This window comes from Suricata suricatta, chromosome 5, assembly GCF_006229205.1.
Source record: "Suricata suricatta isolate VVHF042 chromosome 5, meerkat_22Aug2017_6uvM2_HiC, whole genome shotgun sequence".
Taxonomy (NCBI): Eukaryota; Metazoa; Chordata; class Mammalia; order Carnivora; family Herpestidae; genus Suricata; species Suricata suricatta.
The window spans coordinates 43310667-43320504 of NC_043704.1; the positions used below are offsets into that span (position 1 = coordinate 43310667).

Consider the following 9838-nt stretch of genomic DNA (forward strand, 5'->3'; position numbering starts at 1 on the left):
TTCAGCCAAGCTCATGGGCCTTTAAACCTCCAGGCTTTAAGTCCCACTGGTTGCAAGAACTCATGAAATTCTATCGCTTTTGTTTTCTGAGCCAATGGCATTGGGGCAGCATTCTCCTGTGTGTTCCCCCATGGGATCCTCTCTTTCACCCTTTCCTGTGACCATGCCTCCCTCCCCTCTGCAGCACCTGCAAGTTGTTTCTGTCCTAAATCCCATCTTTGTGCTTCCTACCTTCTTCAATGTGGCCCCTTCTCTCCCTTTAGTTCTGGAGTTTGTTCTGTCAGTCTTCAGATCACTTTCTGGGGTATTTAGGATGATGGATAGTTATCTAGTTGTGTTTATGGTATAAGAGGAGCCTAGTATAGTCTAAGTGCCTGACAATTGGCATTTTTTTAGTGTAATATAAGTGCCTGACATTAAGCTTTTGATTCCTGAGGCATCTATTTAAAAGACATCTGTCTTGAATTTATTTGTACTTTTTTGAAGTGTGATGTATATCTTTATTGAGCACAGCAATTTTGGTGGTTTGTTTCCATTTATTCCTCTAATGTTGAGAATGTGTAAAATTTTGATTAAGTGGAAAGAAAACAATTGAGGGACATCTTGGGAATTAATTTTTTTGTGACAAAGTAGTAGTAGTTGATAGTAACAGGCAAAAACAACTAGTTTTAGAAAAAAAACCAGTGTCTTCTAACATTTCTAATATGTGAGTATTCATATCTACAAAGTGAAACTACTTTAGAAATCCGAACAAAAATAAGATTGCACTGAGTCCATGATGTAATACTTCCTTTAAAAAAAATATTGATTCCATGATTTCCCTTCTACTTACTTTCCAAGAGGAAAAACCAGTTGTTATCCTTAAGATAAAAAGAACATAAACTCATGTTCCATAAGCCTTGGTTCCCATAAAAAGGCAAAAAAAAAAAATAGAGCAGTAAGGCAAAGGCAGAAATTTAAAAATTATCATTTAATTAAATATCTTAGAGAAATTTTAAAATATTTATTGTAAGTTAGTTAAGGCATGTCATCTGTTTTTCCACATTTTTACTTGCAGATAGTTTCTAGTTCAGTTTTTGACAATTGAGAATACATTTAAATATTTGTTGTTCCTTATTTGTTTTCATAAAACAAGTGTGTGCCTCATAAGAATTGGCCAATGCAGAGTTCATTTGAACGTCAGTTAAACAGCAGAACTGAATTGCTTTCCAATTCAGCCCCAGCTATGTTCTTGTTGAGGTATCAAAGGAGATTTTACCTGTGTCTGCCAACACCAATCGAAGCACAACAGACATGGCAGGGACTAATCACTTTCTCTGTGGAGTTCCTTCGAAAAGAGGGTTTAAGTCCCCGCAAAAGTTTCATAGAGGGAATAACACAAAATCCTATTTTTTTAGAGTTTAAAATGTGTTGCAATTATGGGAAAATATTATGAAGTTCAAAATGGAAACCACTGAGGTAAATAATACTAAGCTAATATCTTTACTACAAAATTTTTCTAAGACTTTGCTATGTTGATGGCCATTATAAAGAGCAAAGAGAGCTCTTTTCTTGGTGACTTTGAGGTGGGAAGCTGCTTCAGGATGAAGCCAAACATCTCTTTCCCAGCTACTGGCTGCGAGAAACTCATTGAAGTGGACAGTGAATGCAAACTTCATACCTTTTATGAGAAGCAAATGGCCACAGAAGTTGTTGCTGATGCTTTAGGGGAAGGGTGGAAGGGTAACATGATCCAAATCAGTGGTGGCAGTGACAGACAAGGCTTCCCCATGAAACAGGGTGTCTTGACTCTGGCCATGCCCACCTACTGCTGAGAAAGGGGCATTCCTGCTACCAACCAATGAGGACTGGAGAAAGAAATCACAAATCTATTTGGGGTGGCATTGTGGACGCCAATCTCAGTGTTCTCAACTTGGTCATTATGAATAAAGGGAAGAAGGAAATTCCTGGACTCACTGATACTACTGTGCCTTGTTGCCTGGGGTGCAAAAGAGCTAGCAGAATCCATAAACTTTTCAACCTCTTGAAGGAAGATAATGTCTGCCAGTGTGTTGTGAAAAAGCCCCTAAACCAAGAAGGTAAGAAGCCTCAAGCCAAAGCACCTGAGATTCAGCGTTTTGTTACTCCATGTGTCCTCCAACACAAACATTGGCACATTGCTTTGAAGAAGCAGCGCATGAAGAAAAATAAGGAAGAGGCTGCAGAATACACTAAGCTTTTGGCCAAGAGAATGAAGGAGGCCAAAGGAAAACACCAGGAACAGACTGCCAAGAGACAGTGACGGTCTTCTCTGAGAGTTTCTGCCTCAAAGTCCGAGTCCAGTCAAAAATGAGAGTGTTGTAAGAGGAACAAATAAATAAGATCAGACATCTAAATTAATTAATTAATTATTAACAAAACGAATTTATTATGTAATGTCTACCAAAATAAGTTGAACTCAGTATGATTTTTAATGAATATTGCTAATTAGTCTCTCCCTGCTCCCAGCACTTTAAGAAAATGATTGTTTTAGATAACAGGTTTTATTTTAGGAGTAGTAAACATACTATTTTTTTTGTAACGTATTTACCTTGGATTTCTCCATAAGTAGGGTGACAAGATATTTCAAAAAAGTTAGTATCTTCCAAGGACCTTAAGTAGAGATGCTGTTTAGTATCTTCCAAGGACCTTAAGTAGAGAGTTTAAAAATGAAGAACAGCATTTGTACTGGTGATACGAATTTTGGATTCATCAGTTTATTAGTAATTATTAAATATATGGAAAATCATTAGATATTGGATGTCGGGGACAAGACTATAAAAAAAGCAAAAAAACCTGAGACTACAGTGCTGGAGATCATCAATGTTTAAGAACCACATGAAAAGAGATGTCAAAAGGGAAATGAAAAGGCATGAGTCAGACTGATATAAGAAAAGATAATTTATAATAATAAATAATAGTGCTGTATTCTAGTAACAGCTTGATATATGTTGACACAGAGGAAATCTGTGTATTATAAGATTATTGCACACTTGCATTTATAATTTTTCTAAAATCTTAATTTATCAGAGAAAACTGAAGATACATAGTGCATGTTTTCTCTATACCACTTTTGTGTATATGCATGTGTCTGAATATATAAAATATGTTGTGAATGCATTGACTTATTTTTACTAATCAATTTATACAGAAATCAGATTCTATTATAATCAGAATCAATTATTATGCTGGGTAGTTAGCTGTAGCAAAGAATGTGTTTATAAAATATTAAAAGGGCTCCCAGGGATTTATACCTTATTCATTAATTTTTTAAACTTACAATTTTGAGAAAGTTTATACATTTATAAAATACAGAGAATAATATGTGTCTACATGAGGGAATCATACAGTTTCAACAATTATTAAGTCATCTTATTTTATCAGCAATATTTTAGAACATAGATTTAATATAAAGGATGCTATTAAAAATAAATGAGCTGCCATACCATTATTGCTGTTAAAAATCTGAGGTTTTTAAAACAATGCAACACAAATTAAATATTTGACATAAAATCTCAAATATTCAAACATTTTTGGCCTATAGTTTAGCTTAATGCCATCAATGTATAGTCAGTGCTTAAATTTACTCAATTGTTTAATAAACATGTACATATGTGCTTCTTATTTGCTATGTATGTTTATTTACTTATTTATTTATGGTTGAGGATCATTTGTTTGAACCAAGATCCCATACACTTCAGATGGCAATTGGTTATTACATCTATGAAATATACATTTATATATTTTTTATTCTACAGATTCCTCCTTGATAATATTTGTCCTCCTTGAACATTTTGTTGAAGAAGTTAAGTCATATTTTCCATAGAATTTTCACAATCTGAATTTTTTAAAAAAAGTTTTCACTGTTTATTTATTTCTGAGAGACTGAGACAGACAGAGCATGAGTGGGGGAAGGGCAGAGACAGAGGGAGACACAGAATCCAAAGCAGACTCCAGGCTCTGAGATGTTAGCACAGAGCCCAACTCAGGGCTTGAACTCACAAACGGTGAGATCATGACTTGAGCCAAAGTTGGACACTTAGCCAACTGAGCCACCCAGGTGCTCCAACAATCTGAATTTTTTTATTGCATCCTCATGCTATACTGGAACTCACTTTTATATCTCTATATTTGATATATATAATATATATTTTCATAAATATTTCATATAAGTATATATTTCATACTTTTCCTTATAAATTGGTACTTAGATCGACTATATTGCCCATATATTACTACTTAGATATTGGATTGTTTTTCAATTTGTGTCCAAAAATATCTCTAGATTGTGGTAATTCCATAGAAGCATAGTAATTGATTTTGTCTCTTTTTGAGATGTTAGCAGATACTGATTGTCATTAACCTATTATTTTAATTAAGTGTTACAAAATGGTGACCTTCTAATTTTGTATCTCCTACTAAATAGAAAAACTGGAATCATTCTATTAAAAGAAACTTCTGTGCACTGAAAATTACATGATACTGATAAAGATATTCTGTGATTATGAATTGGAAGAATTATTATTGTTAAAATGTCAATGCTACCTAAAGCTATATACAAATTCAATGCAATCTTTATCAAAACTCCAATGGCATTTCTCACCGAACTAGAAAAAATGATTCTAAAATTTGTATAAAACCACAAATGATCTGGAAAACCAAAGTAATCTTGAGAATGGAAAACAAACGTGGAACTGGTCTGACATTCCCTGATTTCAAACTAATTACAAAGCTATAGTAATCAACATGTATGGTATTGGATTAAACACACAAACAGATTAATGGAACAGAATTTGAGATCCCTAAACAAATCCATATATAATATGAACAATTAATATATGACAGAAGAGCCAAGAACATACAATGAAGGACAGTCTCTTCAATAAATGGTACTGGGAAAACTGGGCAGACACATGCAAAAGAATGAAATTAGATTACAATCTTTCACCGTATACAAAAATTCACTCAAAATGGATTGAAGAGTTGACTGTGAGACCCAAAACCATAAAATTCTCAGAAAAAATATAGGCAGTAAGCATTTTGACATCAGTTTTTGTGAAGTATTTGTGACTCTGGCTCCAAAGGTAAATGTAATAAAAGCAAAAATAAAAAATAATGGGGCTATGTCAACTGAAAACCTGTGTGGCAAAGGAAGCCTTTGTCAAAAGGAAAAGGCAACTTACTGACTGGGAAAAGATATATCCAATAAAGGGTTAATATCTAAAATATAAAAAGAACTCATCCAAAAAAACACAAAACAAAACAAAACAAAACTCTATTAAAAATTAGGCCGAAGATGTCAACAGACATTTTTTTCCTGAAGAAGACATACCGATGTCCAACAGGAACATGAAAAGATGATCAGCATCACTAATTATTAGGATAACACAAATTATAACCACAATGAGATGTCATTTCATATCTATGAGGATGACTATTATCAAAAAGACAAGAAATAAGTGTTAGAGAGGATGTGGAGAAGAACTCTCACACACTGTTGGTGTAAATGAAAATTGATGTGGCCATTGTAAAAAACAGTAGGAGATTCCTCAAAAAATTAAGAATAGATCTACCATATTTTCCATCTGTTCTACTCTTCTGGATTTTTATCCAAAGGATATGAAAACACTAATTCTAAAAGTTATATGCACCCCTATGTTCACTGCATACTATTCACAATAGATAAGAAATGGAAACAAACTAGGTGTCCATCAGTAGATTAATGGATAGAGAAGGGTTTTACACACACACACACACACACACACACACACACACACACACACAGAGGAATACTACTCAGCTACAAAGAAGCATAAATCTTGCCATTTGTGACAACATGAATTATGCTAAGTGAAATAAGTCAAAGAAAAACAGTCTGATTCATATGTAGAATCTAAAATACAAATGAACCAAAAAGACCCCACAAAAACAAGATCATAGAAACAGAGAACAGAATTGATGGCTATCAGAGGGGAAGAGGATTGGGAGTGATGAAGTGGGTTAATGTGGTCAATTGCATAGTGATGAATGGTAATTAGACTTTTTAAAAAATGTTTTTTATTTATTTTTGAGAGACAGAGAGAGACAGCGCGATCAGGGGAGGATCAGAGAGAGAGAGGGAGACACAGAATCCTAAGCAGGCTGCAGGCTCTGAACTAGCTGTCAGCACAGAGCCTGATGGGGGCTCGAACCCACAATCATAAGATCATGACCTGAACCGAAGCCAGACGCCCAACCGAGCCACCCAGGCGCCCCTAGACTTTTGGCCATGATCACTTTGCATTGTTTACAGATATTAAATTATTATGTTGTACACCTGAAACATATACTGCTATATACTAAGTTTACTCAATTAACAAAAAAGTCAAAATAGGGAAAAATATCTTTATCAACAACTTGTTACTCTAAGGTACAGGTAATGAGGAAGCAGGGTAAATACTGGATTTTTCCAATGTACTTAGGTTTTGAAAATAAATTTTTAAACACTTTTAGATTTACAGAAAAATTATAAAGATAGTACAAAGACTTTCCATTAAACCCGAAGTCAGTTTTCCTTTCTCTTAACATCTAACATTAGTACAGTATTTTACTTACACTTAATGAGCCAATACTGATGTATTATTATTATTAGCTAAATTATATGCTTTATTCAGATTTCCTTAAATTTTGCTCAATAATCTTTTTCTGTGTCTGGATACCACATCATATTTAGTCACCATGTCTCTTAGGCTTAACTTGGTTATGACCGTTTCTCATAATATGCTTATGTTATTGATGACTCTGATAGTTTTGAGGAGTACTGATTAGGTATTTTATAAGATGCATGTCATGATTACATTGAGGTTATGGGTTTTTGAAAGATAGACCACAGAGATAAAACACCTTTTTATCACATCATATAAGAGGCATATGACTTTCAACATGACTTATTACTGTTGACATTGACATTGATTGCCATGCTGTAGTAGTGGTTGTTGGGTCTCTCTACTGTAAAGATATCTTTTGTTTTCCCATTTCCAAACTCTACGAAGGAAATCACTCTATGCAGCTCATGGTTAAGGAGTGCAGAGTTACATGCCGCAGCGTGATTTGTCTACTTTCCCCATATTACTTATTTATTTATTCAATCATTTATTTAAAATAGTATAATCTTGTGGATATTTTTATTATTTGGGTTATAACTCAATATTTCTTTATGTATTCAAATTATTTCACCTTTGATCTTTGAGGGCTCTTTCATTTGGCTCCTGTGTCCCTTTGATGTAGCTCCATCAGAGAGTGTGTGTGGAGGGAAATGTTTACACTTTCTTTCTTTCTGGCATTACAAGATATTCAGATATATATTATATGTTTCCTGCTCCAGTTCTAAAATCATTCATTTCTTCAAGGATTCTAGGTTCCTTTATGTACATTGTTATGGGTGTAATTGTTTCTAGGCACTCTCAGAAAAATGACATAATTAAGAAATATATGCGTATGCACTAAGCTTTATATAATACATATATATAAATATTTCTCCATATAACTATCTGTTTATATATATAAATATTTCTCTATGTAACTATCTATTTCTATGTTAAGCTGAATAAGAGTTCATACTGTCTCCAACTGTAATCCATTACCACATTGTTCGTTCTTGCTTATCTGTAAACTTTCAGTCCAACAGTAAGAATCTGGCATGCATTTACTTAATTATCCAATTCTAATATTCATGTACAGTAATATCTAAAATACTAATTTGTAACCACAAGGGAAGTCACTTCAACATCTAACCCATAGTGATTTTGTATGGCTTCTTTTGTTTTAAAGGACCCTCTTCATTTCCAAAGTTATTTAAGTCAACACCTCTCTTTCCACCCACCCACCACCTTTAGTGAGGTTATTTTACACATTTGGAATACAGTTAAATTTTATCATCATGTTCTGCGTTCCATCTGGAGACTTCCCTAACTTTTAAATTACTTCTATTGAAAGTCTTATACGATACAGTCTACTTTTTGTGCTATATTAATGGGTTTTGATAAACACATAGTGTCATGGATTCACCATTAGGGCCATAGAAGATAATTTCAGTGCCCTAAAAGTTCTCCTGTGTTTCACCTCTACAACCACCATTCTCCTATATTTAAACCTTGGGTACCACTGATTTTGGGGGGGGGACTGTCTCTATAAATTTGCCCTTTCCAGAATATAGTATAACTGGGTTATTCAGTGTTTAACCTTTTCAGATTGGCTTATTTCACTTAGCAATAGCCATTAAAGAATCATCCATGTGTTTTCTTGACTTGATACTTCATTTTTATTTTTTATGTAAATATACCTCAGTGACCTATTGAAGAACATCTTGGTTGCTTGAAGTTTATAATGATTAGAAATAAAAATGTTATAAATGTCCACAGGTTTTTGTGTGGACATGTTTTCAGATTAGTTGAATAAGTACTTGAGGGGATTGTATGATAAGACAATGTTTAGCTTTGTAATAAACTGTCAAAATCTTATCAAAAGCAGCAATGTGGATAAAACTAGAATGTATTATGCTAAGTGAAGTTAGTCAGAGAAAGACTAATATATGATTTTGCTCATATGTGGAATTTAGGGAATGAAACACATGAACATAGGGGAAAGGAGGGAAAAATAAGATAAAAACGGAGAGGGAGCCAATCCATAAGATACTCTTAATTACAAAGAATAAGCTGAGGGTTGCTGGACAGGAGGTGGGGATGGGCAAAATGGGTGATGGGCATTAAGGACCGCACTTGTTGGGAGGAGCCCTGGCTCTTATATGTAAATGATGAATGACTGGGTTCTACTCTTGAAACTAATACAACACTGTGTGTTAAATAACTTGGACTTAAGAAAAAAAAAAGTGGCTTATCATTTTGCATTTCTACCAGCGATGATAGATTTCTTCCCCCTGGGTATTGATATCTTCATGTTTATTTTATTTTTGTACTTTAACTATTCTCATAAATGTGTAGTGATATTTTATTCTTTTATTTGCAATTCCTTAATGATAAGTGACATTGAACACTTCTGAATTTATTTGCCATTTATGTATCTTATTTGGTGAAGGAGCTGTTCAGACTTTTTGTCTATTTTTTTACTTGAATTATTTATTATTGAGTGTTTTTAAGTTATGTTTAAAGAATTCTTTGTATATTTTCATTTAAACTAGTTCATGAGAAATGTATTTTGTTGCAAATATTTTCTATGAGACTATGACTTGTTATATTTGTTACCAGTATATTTCTAACAGCAGTTTTAAATTTTAATAATGTCCAACTTTTAAAAGAAGTTATTTATATATATTTATATTAATATATGTTATATATATTTATATTATATTTAATAATGTCCAACTTTTTAAAGAAGTTATTTATATTCATTACTAAACTCAGGCCATCTAGATTTTTTGCTATTTCCTTCTAGAAATCTGGAGTTTTGTGTTTTATGTTTGAGTATATAATCTATTTGAATTAATTTTTATGAAAAGTATAGGTTATATGTCCCGGTTCTTCTTTTTTTTTCTTTTTTGCATATGAACGGCCATTTGTTCCAACAACATTTTCTGAAAAGATTACCATTTTTTCACTGAATTACCTTTGAGTCTCTGCCCAAGATCAGTTGACTATATTTGTGTGGTTCTATTTCTGGGCTCTCTACTCTGCACCTCTGATGTATGTGTTGATTCTTTCACAGATAGTATACTGTCTTGATTGCTACAGCTTTCTAGTATATCTTGTAATATATTAGTGAGTCCTCCAACTCTTCTTCAATATTATGTTGGCTTTTCTAAGTCTTTTAGAAGAAAAGCTTGGGT

General features: G+C 33.3%; 1 pseudogene; it reads left to right on the forward strand.

Moving 5' to 3' along the window:
- Positions 1-1583: 1583 nt before the first annotated feature.
- On the forward strand, positions 1584-2332 carry LOC115292618 (annotated as a pseudogene).
- The last annotated feature ends 7506 nt before the right edge of the window (positions 2333-9838 follow it).